Source organism: Pygoscelis adeliae, unplaced genomic scaffold (genome assembly GCF_000699105.1).
Source record: "Pygoscelis adeliae isolate BGI_AS28 unplaced genomic scaffold, ASM69910v1 Scaffold4, whole genome shotgun sequence".
Classification (NCBI taxonomy): domain Eukaryota; kingdom Metazoa; phylum Chordata; class Aves; order Sphenisciformes; family Spheniscidae; genus Pygoscelis; species Pygoscelis adeliae.
The window spans coordinates 18,152,094-18,164,672 of NW_008824986.1; the positions used below are offsets into that span (position 1 = coordinate 18,152,094).

The window sequence follows — 12,579 nt, forward strand, 5'->3', positions numbered from 1 at the left end:
GAGAGGAGCTGCAACACCTAGTCCTCTGGTTTGGTGGAAGCTGGTTTCCATTTGTCTGACTATCAGGACAACATTAAGAGCTTACAGACAACACATGAGCTTACAGAAATACCTGCAGTGGCACTGCATTATAATCACAATCACAACCCTCCTTCCCTGTTATTTTGTAGTGCTTATGTCCCTCACAGGGCCTCATGAATTTAGGCAAGATAAATTACTGCTTCATGGTCAAATTATTTTTCTATACAGTGTCCCATCCTGGGATCACACTCCTTGTTGGGTTTCAAAAATCACTGGTGTTAAAAATAATAATAATTAAAAAACAAGAAAAACAACAAAAAAAGATAATTTTCACTGCAAACCATTTATCTGGGGAGAGGCTGCAGTGGGTTTCCTCATCATGAGAGCCAAATGGCAAACCAGAAGCACAGATTTCTTGACTTTCCTAGTGCTGTGCTAGCCAGGAGCTTGCAGAGTTTGCATGCACTTTCAGGAAGGGCGAAGCAGCAACCAAATGGGGCTGGCGTTTCAACTCTCTCCACAAGCAGGAAAGAGTTATGCAGCAAGCAAGACCTTTAAGTGAGAGTCAGGAGACCTGTCCACAGACAGCTTGCATGACCTCAGGTAAATCCCTTGAGGAACTGAAGCACGCACTGCTCATCCACAAAATGGAGCTAATCCTAATTCCTTCACGGAGTACTGCACAGCTAAATCCACTCTTGGTTTTCAGGTGCTCATGCAGCTCAGCAATGACACTGGTATGTGAAGCGTCTAGAGAGTAGGACACTTTCAGAAGTTAATTCATTCAGCTTTCTCTGCTAGTTAATAATGCCCAGAGTACAAGATGACCATGTTTCTCAAAATGGATCAATAACACCTCACTGCTCTCCCCCATATATGCAGTGAAAACTATCTGAGGTTCCTCTGACCGCTGTCCTGAGAAATTCCCAAGATGGAATTTCAGCAAAGTTCAAAGGAGTTTAGTCTGAATCAAGACCACAAGGTGAAGGCTGTATTGTTGACTTTGCAATCAAGCAGTCATAAAACTTTTTATTTCTTTAAAACATTTAGTTTCTGGTGTCCTACCGTTAATCTGATGTGTCCAAAAGATTATGATTTAGGACCCATAAAAAAAATACACCAGAGTGGCTCAGACATTGATTAAAAAAAAGCAAACAAACATCTACACAGGACACTTCCCCCCCTTTCTGTTTTTTAAATACATAGGTTACACTGGCTCATACACTGGTTTTATGTGGGGGATAGAAACACTTCAGTCTGGGTGCTGGGATTCGAGAGTCACAGAATATCACCAGAATTGCAGTGGAGATTACAAGAGCTGGCAAGATTATAATATTTTTCACTTTAAATAACAGAACAGTTCTAACAAATGCTCCTTTAAAAAGAAAAAAAGAAAAGCCTTTAAGAAATTAATTCAATTTGCTTTCCCTGGATGGCTGAGGGGAAGTGGAAGGCAGCACCGTCTGCACAGACCTGAGAGCCAGCTTGGAGTCCCCTACTTCTGTACAACAGCTTTTCACTCCAACTACCGCTAATCATTTACAATGTGCCCAACCCAGTCTAACCCCCTTCCCACTCTGCTCTTTCCCCACCATGTTATTTTTCTCAGAGATCACTAAGAAAAAAAAAACCAAACCACAACTCAAAGAAACTCCAAGAGACACTCATGACTCCAGAAGGCCTTTGCATATTCTCCTGAAGTATATATGACACCAGATACAAGATTTCTCCTCTTCTCCTCCTTTGCAATCCCTTCACTGAAACGCATCCCCGTATGTGCTTTTTCCAGCAAACACCAAGCCTGTAAGCTGCTTTTCCAAGCCAAGAAAAGTTTAAAAGAGGTCACGCCACAGAGAACAGGCTCTGCGTATTTCCTAAGAGGGTCATATTACGTAGAATATCCACTGGAGACAAAGTGTTCCCATCCGGTTTCCCACTTCTTTTGGCATCAAAGTTGCTTTTCTGGGTAAGTGAAGTGGCAAACACATGCATCGGGAAAAGGAAAGATGAATATCCCCCCCCCCCCATTTCCTCATCTCAGCCAGAATTCCTCGGCATACTTCTAGTGTCTAACAGAGTGATTCTTGCTATAAGAGCTGATTACTATATTCAGCATTTGGGACTCTCCCCTTCACACACACACAGGCACTCAACTTTGGACAGCTTTTTTTCTCCCCTAGAACAATACTGAAATAATTTTCTTCTTAGACGTTAGGAAAAACTTTCTAGCGGTAACAACAGTTAATTAGGGCAATAGGTTGCACTGCCTCCCTGGGCAATCCTGCTGTCAAAGGCTTTTAAGGCCATGCTAGATCGGCAACTGTCAGGAAAGATTTAGACAGAGCTTATCCTGCCTTGGGGCGAGGGGACAGACCAAATGAGCGCTGCAGGCCCCTCTCAGCCCCATCTTTGACAGCTTCACAGAACACCCCATAAGTCTGAAAAGTGCAGTTTCTTGCCCTCCTTTAGGCACAGGCCCTGAGCCAGCTGCAGGGGCAGCATGCTGAGTCTCTGGAAAGCGAAGGGGAATTTTGCCTCTCTGAGCTATGACCCTGGTGACAGAACAAAAGATCTGCTCCAGAGTAGCAGCTGTAGCTGCTGCGTGCAGCTGGAAAAGGGCAGTAATGCCACGTGTGTGGGAGCAGGTAGGCAAAGTAACAGGGAGGATCCTCAGGCATCTGCAAGGCACAGTTTCCACTACCAGAATGAGACAATCCCCTGCCCTGCGGGCTGGCGATGAAAGGACAGGAGCAAAGCTAACAACAGGAGGGGGTGCAGGGAAGAGGAACCCTCACCCCAAGACGCTGAAACCAGTTACACCCCAGTCACCCCAGCAAGCTTCTCTGTATGCAGTTATGCAGCTGCAAACATGGAAAAGAGCAGCCAGCTCTGAGGAACGCCAGGATCCAGTCTACGAGAAATACTGGAAACAAACACAGATCAAAGGGAAACACCAAGCTGTATACACAGCTGGGGCTGTCTTCCCCTGTTAAAAGGAGTTGGGCACATAGATTTTAACTGCAAGCTCTTTGTGTGTGCTTGCATGTAACTGCGTGCATCTGTGCAAATGCAAGTACTCACCCCACATTCAGTCTTCTTGACATTACCAAAGTGTAGCTAATGAACGGTATTTTCCAAGCTGTGTGGAAGATTCCCATACAGCTGGGCAAAATCTGACTGGGCAACCCACAACTCAACCCGCCCCATGGAACAAGGCCAAATAGGTGGGAATGAAAGACATGGGAGATACAAAGCCACTTCTTTTTAACCTCTGATTTCCACAATAAACCTGCTACACAGCTCCCCCTTTCAGAATAAGTAATTTGAAGAATTTCACTGAGTTTCCAGAAGGAGCAGAACACTTCCCATTTAAGGGCTGGACTTTGGCCATGTGAAATCACAGTGAATTACTTACTCCAAGTGTTGAACAGGTTGTGTCTTTAAGTAGCATTGCAAAATCCCTCCTGGGAGGAAAACATGAAGGACACATCACCCAAAACTTCCTCAAGGCCTGGGATAGCTGGAGCAATCCCTGCACAATCCAGCTCTGAGCAGAAAGAGCAGAGGAATGCACTGTGGTAGCAGATGGAAATGCTGGCAGCTGCCTGTTCTCAGGTCCCGAGATACTCCTGGCTGACCAGGCTCTTCTTCAGGGCTGGGGACAGGCACGGTGAGCTCCTCAGGGCTGGTGTCAGCTCTGAACCCTCCTGTTCTGTTCCTTTTCTCTCCTGGGCTGCTCACAGGGAGATCTACCCATACACAAATAAGCAGCAAAATCAAGTCTGGCATCAACTTTCTTTTGCTTTCCACATATCCCCCCGATGGGCATGTGGCTTTGCCAGCTTTCATGCTTGTAAAAGGGTCTTTGCCCTTTCTCTACAAACAAATATACCTGCTTATTCACATGAAGAATGGTGTCTATCAAATGCCCTCCTTTCGTTGTTGCATTATTCACTGTCCTGGACAGTAAGCCATTTGGTGCAGGAACCCTTGGCACTGCTCTCCAAATGACTAGGCACAACTACACCACTGTAGAGACAAGCAGGGGGAGCAACAAGTGCCCAAGTGAAGGAGCAAGTATTCATTTGAGAATCATTAAGAGCTGTGCTTCTAAATGATTCAGATGCTTTTAGATATTCCATCCTAGCTCAGCAACCAGTCAACTCAGAGATAGCAGGCTGCACTTGACTTTATAAGCATGACTAAGTTTTGTGCAGCTGTTTACTACCTACCATGATAAAAAACCACACCCTTATCATACAAACTGTTATCAGCCTGGACCATGCGTGAACCCACTGATACCATTCAGAGAGTCTATTTCTATGAAAGTAGCACTGCATTTCAAGCTCACGTCCTGTTTCCACTGGAGGTTTCAGTGCGTAAGCTTTTTTGTATCAATTTCTGTAATGCCTCCTTCAGCCCCTCCTGGGCAGAAACCCTTGTACAGGCAGTTACAAGATCACTATGCCACTGCTACATAACCTTTCCTGTCTCACCTTCTATAAGCTTAACATGCTCATTTGTGAAATCTCCCATTCAGGACAATCCCTTCTACACCTCGAGTCTTCAGGTACTCTACTTAAACTCCTGGGCAAAAAAATAAGAGCAAAAAGCATCCATAAAAAAATTTCCCTAAATAAGTCATGCTGCTTTATGAATGCACTCTCAAAGGTAAATAATTAACAGGCAAGAGGGACAGAAAATCTTATTACACTGCTAATGGGAAGTGATGCTCAGGCAGCAGTGTACACATAAAGGATACCTTCAAAAGGCAGCCCTTCATTTTTTTTAATGGAACATCGGGCAGAAGACCTGACTCATCCCATTGCTCTGGGATCCAGGGATTCCTCAGTGCTCCTCCAGACTCGGACAAATCCAAAACCTCTATATGAGATGCAGCCTGCATCTGACAGACTCAGGTGCCACCTCTGAAAAAAGGGATACTCCAATTTTGCAAAGGCACTGTAAGGATTTACCAAAGAGCAAACACGAAGAGTGCTAGGCAGAGATGATCTGTATTTCTACACAAATTCAAGCTCTCAAGACACACAGGAAGGGAGGCAGGTAGATGACACCATCTACTGCTATGCTCTGCCATGGCCCTGACTTAGCCCTGTCCACATTACCCGATGGTTTCATGGGAGGAAAATTCCTGACCCTTGGTTGCACATTGCTCATTTAATTGTTTTATGGTTGTCACATGCGCTGTTTGGGAGGAAACCTGCCTGGTCTGTTTGCCCACAGCTATGCAAACTGCTTGGGGTGACCAGCACCATTTGCAGCCAGGCAACTGCAAGATGAAGCCCTTTGCTTTCATTTCCCAGACAAGGGTATGAACACCTGTTACACACTTGCACTACCCACCACAGCGCCCCAAACAAGGGGCTAGACCGTACTGCGCCAAGCCCCACCAGCCACCTACAGCAGCAAAGGTACCTTCAACTTTGTGCCCCTCTTCTCTTTTCAGATGGGAGAAAGTGCGAGGGCAGCAAAACAGCGTCATGCAGCACCTCCTGGCCCTGGGCAACACTGACAGGGAGGACACTGAGGGGGACACGAGTGAGGATGAAGTTCTGAAGGAAGCAGAAGTGGGAAAGGGGAAACTTTTGTGAAGGAGAGAAGAAGCAAGCAACTGGCTGGAGATGTGGATCAATGAAGCAAAGGAGTGGGTCGATGTAAACTTGCTCCCACATGCCCATTACTCCAGGCACTGGATTCATGTGTGTTTCTGCTCCTCACCTGTTAAATGGGGGTGTCTGACTCTTCCCACCCCTCCTTGGCATATCATAAGGTTATAGGTTCTCAAAGTTGTGATACTTTGGTAAAAATGGGCCACATACAGAAAGGAGAATGAATAACGTTTCTTGCCTACATTTCCTATCCCATGCTGAATTTCCTTTGGTTATCACAAGTCTGCATGAGCTACGTTGCTATAGTACCCTCAACACATGTACCAGATACAGATGTAAATCAGCACACAGAACTCCAGCCTCTGCCCCAGGAGTACAAAGTCCTGAAACTTGTAGTTAACAGGTAATCTGTCTCAAAAATTATATTCCTATTACCTCATCTTCTCTAAGGCAGCAACTCCCCAAGTGGCTTTTAGCTAGTAATGCTTTCAGGCCCACGAGCAATGTTAGTCACTTGAACAAGAAAAGTTGTTGCATCAGAATTTCTGGCTCTTGGCACTTCAACAAACAGCACCCCAGGAAAAAAAAACAAAAAACAAAAAGCCAGCAAAGGCTCCAGAGATGCATTTGGGAGATATGGCAAGTACAGAGCCTTGACATGGTTGAAAACTGAGCCAGGAAAGCTGAATGCCTGACTTCGTTCCGGGGACCAGATTCTTCCCTGGTCCAAGCTCACTGATTACAGAGGGGATTTGCCCAGTCTTTGATTTTTTCAGGACAGCCATAAGCATACCTAGCTGTTAGAGGGGTCAGCCTGAAAGAAAACTGTGGCAACACACCCAAGTAGAAATTCGAGGAGGCACGTTTGGGAAGAGGTTCAAGAACTAAAGCTGGCAATGATGCACTCCAAATCAGATACCATCTAAGTACATAGGACTGCTTTCATTACACATCCACAGCAGCTACCAGACCCCCTCCTGCCTCCCTGAAAGCAGTAAATAACCAGTAATGCACCATTTGATACCTCTTCTATTAACTACTCTGGAAATCTTAAGCACAGGACGCTGAATGCAAGAACACAGCCAGTAAGTGGGGAGACCTGACTGCAGAGCATGTTTCTTTCTAAGATGAGGGTTTCCTCTAAAGCCTCCCTTCATCGAGGCAAGGCCAAGCAGATTGTGCTGACATTTCTTTCTACATTATGGGAGGAAAACACATCATAAAGTGTCCCTAAAACACATCTTAGTTGAGAAGTGTTTTGTGATAAATATCTGTTTCTGAAAACTGGCTTATAACAGTGATTTTTTTGTGCAACATTGTTGAAACAAAAACATTTTGCTTTGTGACAGTTTATGCAAAATAGTATTGTTCTTTTTCTTCTTCCTTCTCCAACTGCTATTGGATTCATAGGGGAGGTGCAGAGACCTAGGAGCAGAAAGGAAGGCAGGCATACATTCATTCTTCACTGCATCACTTTGAATAAAACATAAAAAATCATATTGAAACTAGAAATTCCAATATGAGCAGTACTGAAGGACTTCCAACAAAATGAGGATCATTTTGTTTCCTTCAAATTTTGGCAAGGAGACTAACTGTCCCTTTTCAGCAGCTTTACTCAGAGTTCAAAATGTTCTGCTGCCCAGCCAACGTGAAACAAAGCCTTCGCAGACTTTTGATTGTAAGTGAATCGAAACGCTGCTTCTGCACAAGGAGGCACTTCACATGAACAAGCGTGGTGGTCAGCAAAAGAGACCAGATCACAGTTTTACAGCATCTGACTGGTGAGTTCCCAGAGCACTGCAAAGAAATAACCACAGTATAGCAAAAGGCAGATTGACACTAAACGATAACTGAGCCTGAATGTACCCAGAAAGAACATCTCTCCGATAGCTACTCCACAAACGACAGACTTCACTCTCTCCAGCTTAAGCAAAATCAGGCACAGCAGTGTAATAGTTATCCAGATGTCCTAGAGGAACACGTTTCAGCTCTGCTGACAGTTGTTAGTCCCAGCTGAAAACGGAGGCATCTGTCATCCAAGATGACTAGTCGAAGACAGCTAGCTACCTCCAGCTCTTGTTCCATACTGGCCACGGAAACAGGAGGGTTTAGCTGCAGTTCCCACAAGGAGCAAGTTGGATCAGTGCATGCTCTGACCTTTGGATGTGTCAAATAAAGATGCATGTTCAGCTGTGTTGGCCACGGTTTGACTGCTGCAGGGAACATCACAGGTTCCAAATTTTATTAATGAGGAAAACAATATGTACTGTCAACATTTGCTACATGAAGTTAACATGAAAACAAAGCCCACTTCAGAGAACAAATGAAATTTACTGGATTAGTTTCTTGTTCCAGCTCTCCTGATAAATAGCATTGAACTCAATACCACATTGATTAGTTGGTTTAAGACAAACACTGATCAGATTGCCTTGGCAAGTATATATGGCACTACAAAAGTACAATCATCCATGTCTATTCAGAGTAGCAAGGATTCACTATACTTTCATTTCCATTCCCTCTATCTTTCCCAGCCTAGACAGCACGTCTGCACTATTTAATACCAGAACTATTTAAATGCCCTATGTTAAATGCTTTCCCCTCCTCCTCTTGCATTTTGCTAATAGACACTCTCAAGCCCCTGTTCTAGAGAAACAGAACCAAACTGCAATTGCTGCAGAGCCTCAGAAGGCCCCACGTTTCAGTGCAAGCTGACCCAGGTCATGGTTTTCTCCTAAAGGAAAAACCCTACTGAACATTTATCTCATTTGCTACCTCAAATATGCAACCTAGCATTAACAGTCAGCTCTGCGTGAGAAACCGTTTTGGAGAAACACTCTGCAATAAACAGTCTCTCATGTTAAAGAGAGAATGAGTGGGGAATCACAGAAGATAGATGGAGGATCCTGGTAAGAGTCAGAAAGGCTAAAAAACACAGTACTCGATCACGGCTATGTGTCCGTCTTCTTTACCTTGTTTATGATCATCTCAACAGATACCAGAGAGGAAAGATCTTACATCACTTCACTCTGTGCTTTTACACTAAACACAACTCTTTAGCAACTTGGTTTAGAAGTAGTTTTGTCTCCTTTAGACTTTGTCCTTTTTCATTTTAAACAAGGTATTTTTGCAGAGCCACAAATTCTGTGAGATCTTCAGAGAATTCTGATTTCAGTGATTCTCCCAAAGTCTCTTCCCCTCCTCAGATCTCTTTTGTTTGAGCTAAATTATTGTTACCAGAAGAAAAATCTGCCCTAATAACTCATTCCTTACCCAGTTACTCAACTTTGTTTTCCTTCCTTCTGCTGTATTACAATACAATCATCACCAAAAACAAATAGATCAATCTAGGATATACAGAAGGACTTTGTTTTGGTTTTTTTACATCTGATCAATAGCTTTACAAATATCTTTCTTGTTCTATTAGGAGACATAACTCTTCTGACAGACATCACCACCATGTTGGTCTACCAGAACTGCCACTTCACAAAGCAGCAGGAAAGTCATCTCAGTGCCGTGTACCTTCTCGTCATACCACACTGACCACATCCTTCCAAAACTGGCGTGTCTAAAATGTTCACAGAAAACAGTTAATTCTGCTATCTGTATAACACACATGATTTAACTTAAGCCTGAATTTTATATATTATCCTTTTTTGAGAAAATATTACACTACTAAAGTTCATCTTTAAGTCACTTGCTTTATCATGTTTTCTTTTAGAAAATGATGGGGTGTTGCTGACGAATCAGTTTTTTGGTAGACATGTTAAAGGACTAAAAAGTATTGTTTTAGTTACGTCTTGCAGCAGATGAGAAGCAGAATACTGGTTTCTTGTTTAAATGCAAGCTATGACTCATCCTGGGCAGAGATAAACTGAAACGCATACCCATTAAATAAAAAACACAAACAATTTTCCAACATGAGGATTAATGACAGATAATAACTATAAATTAACTTTAATCTTTTATAAATCAAACAAAGCCCCTTATATAAATGTCACTGCAATATTTTCAGATAAAAAACCAAATCAAAGCAGAAAGAGAAGTCACTTAAATATTACAGTTAATATTCGGTACCAAATCAAACAGCTTCTTAGCAGAACCACTGGAGCATTCATGAAATATTTCAAGACTAAGAAAAGGAGTGGAGCTTAAAACATCGCTTTCGTTTTTTTTAAATATATTTTTAGTTACCTTTTGACATCAAAGGGGTACAAGATTCTTAATCCTGATACATTGAAACATCATCAGCTCTGCAATATTGAGTCCAAGTTAAATCACATATTCAAAAAGGAGGAGGAGAGCATTTTTTTTTCTACTATTCTCTTGCTACTGCTTGAAAGAAACTGTGTAATTGTTGAATGGGTTAAAACAAAATTTAACTGAACATAAGAAGGCTGCTGTTCGCAGACAAGAAGGGAAAAATCAGAGTCAGAGACCTAATAGTGGACAATTTTGAAAATTACAGTGTGTGTCAATAATGGGGATAACAGAGAGATTCAAAAGGAATAATCTCAAATAATAGGGAAAATGAGCACCTGCCAGCCACAAAGCCATTAGTATCAGGGCTTTTATCTTTGCAACAGTTAAGTCTGGAGACACTTACAAACTTAACAACACAGCAAATAAAACATGGTGAAAATCTAACCAGGAAGCAATCCCCTTCACTCAGAAAACACTGCTGTGGAGTTTGAAAATAAATGCTTCCAGTATGAAACTCACTGTCCAAATCATTGGTAACAAACACTGCAAACCCAGCATAGCCACTACAGGGTCTAGCTGGGTTTGCAGATGTGTGTAGCTGATCAGGCCATAGCACCTGCATTAAGGGACAGACAATCCCAAACCAGAAGCAGCAGGCTCCTGACCAAAGATCCCAGATATAGGAATTTGCCTGTACAGACCACCCAACGTGATCAAACGCGTGTCCTTCCCAGAAAGATGAAAACCAAGGGCTTGTAAAACCATGTCTGAGACACAGATCTGGAATACAGTGCCTCGGGAACGGGAAGCCCTGGAGGAAAAACCTTGCTGAGAAGGCTGATGGTTAGGAGTCTGGAACAGGTGGGGACGAGGGAGCATAAGGAGAGGAAGAGAGAGAGATGATATTACACCAACTGGGAACGGGAAGACAAATTCTGCAGCAAGCAAACAGCTCGTCAACATTCAGAAAAAGGTGGCATAAGGGCAAGCACAGGTAATACTACTCCTCTCACTAGTAACATATGTAACAAAGTGCTGGACAGTAGTCAATCCTCATGATATCCCCACCCCAGGTAATACTACTGTCCTCAGTTAAAGACAGGGAATCAAGGCAGAAACTTCCTCAACTCACACAGATAGTTGGTATCAGGCATACCCTAAACCCATCAATATTTGCCAGTCCTTAGCTGGACAATAAGCATGTAACGCTAGCTGCTGAGATCTCACCCACACAGAGTCTGAAGCTTCACTGCCTGCCCCACAAGCCTGAGAGTAGAAAAAGATAGTCACAGATTCACGCAAACTTGGCCAACTTGAGAGGACCAGGTTGGTACAGGGAAGATGGAGAGAGCTCTGCTCTAAAGCCGTACTGAGGGCAAGCAGCATTTGCAGTAACAATTAGATATGCAAATAAGCACATTGAAAATTAGTGACGGTTTACTGTTGTCATGGAGAAAAAAGCACCCTCCATTCTGGGTCAGACCCAAGCACTGCATTTTCTTTCCCTCATTGGTAAATAAAACTGTAGAGAGCATTGGAAAACCCAGGAGCCAACACTTCTCAACACAGCTCAACCTGGGACTGGAAAGGTTGAGTGTCGGAGGCGAACGGGAGAGCAATATAACTCAAATAAAAAACCTCTCTGCATCACCCCAGAAAGGCAGGACCAGGACAACTCTGTAGACTGTCAAAGCTACCAGGAGGTAGAAGCACAGCCTGGAAGAAAAAACCCACACTATGCAAAGGCCAAACTGCTTCCCAGCACTGCTGCTGCTGGCAAAGGCAGGTGTGGGGGAAACCGAGGGCAACGTGATGCACAAGGTACTCAGCTCCAATTCCGTTGAAGCTACATGGGAAGATCTTGTCTGAATGGAAATACACACTGGCTCGAAGCCTCTATGTATCTTTGACCATCCTTACAGTGCTGCAATCCCTTGTTACATGATGGCTGCTAAGAGGGAAGAGGAGGCAATCAAGCTACTTAGACTCAGTTTTCCCACCCTGGGGGTTTCTTCATAGGAGCAGCTGGCCAGAGCACTGCCTTTGTTCCAGCAGCCACAAAACACACAGACACCCCCCCCTCAGCCCTCCTCAAACCCCACAGAAGAGCCAAGATAAGTTTATAATGGAAATCCTGACACAACCTTAACTATAGCATCCTGAATGGAAGGCGATAATCTGATCTGTGTGTGAACTAGCTCCCCTTGTCTCAACGGTATTTATCCTACTTTAACTCCTGTTACAAAAGGGTTGAGTCATATAGCAGAGCTAGCCAAGTAACAAAACTGCAAGGCTTGCTAAAACTTCAGATTCAAGGATAAACAGGCGCAATCCTAAAACAGGTTAGAAGAGAGAGTCTCCACAGGAGCGCTGATAGGCAGACCTCTGAGCTTCTGGACAATGGTATTTTCTCCCATGTCGCAGAGATTATTACAGCCCAACAGAGGGGTGGGAGGGAGAGGGTGTAGAGCACAGGGCTCTGCCCTTCGGTTCACGGTAACACATATTACCCAGGGCCCAAGAAACCTGATCCCGTAGCAACCTCATGTATGGAAAGTGCCCCAATCAGATTTCACTGTGTCAGGAGAAGAACAGTATTTACTCTGCATACAGATTAGTCACAAAACTGGGTCACTTCTTGCCTTTTCAGAGAGAGGGGAAAAAACCAGCCAAAACCAAGGCTTCTTTTTCAGATCTTTTTGTGTCTTCCCCCCCCCGTCCCCGTCCC

General features: G+C 43.8%; 1 protein-coding gene across 1 annotated transcript in view; it reads right to left on the minus strand.

Moving 5' to 3' along the window:
• Positions 1-12,579, minus strand: part of MXI1 (MAX interactor 1, dimerization protein) — a 48,789-nt gene that overhangs the window by 17,285 nt on the left and 18,925 nt on the right. The gene's annotated exons all lie outside the window — the stretch shown is intronic.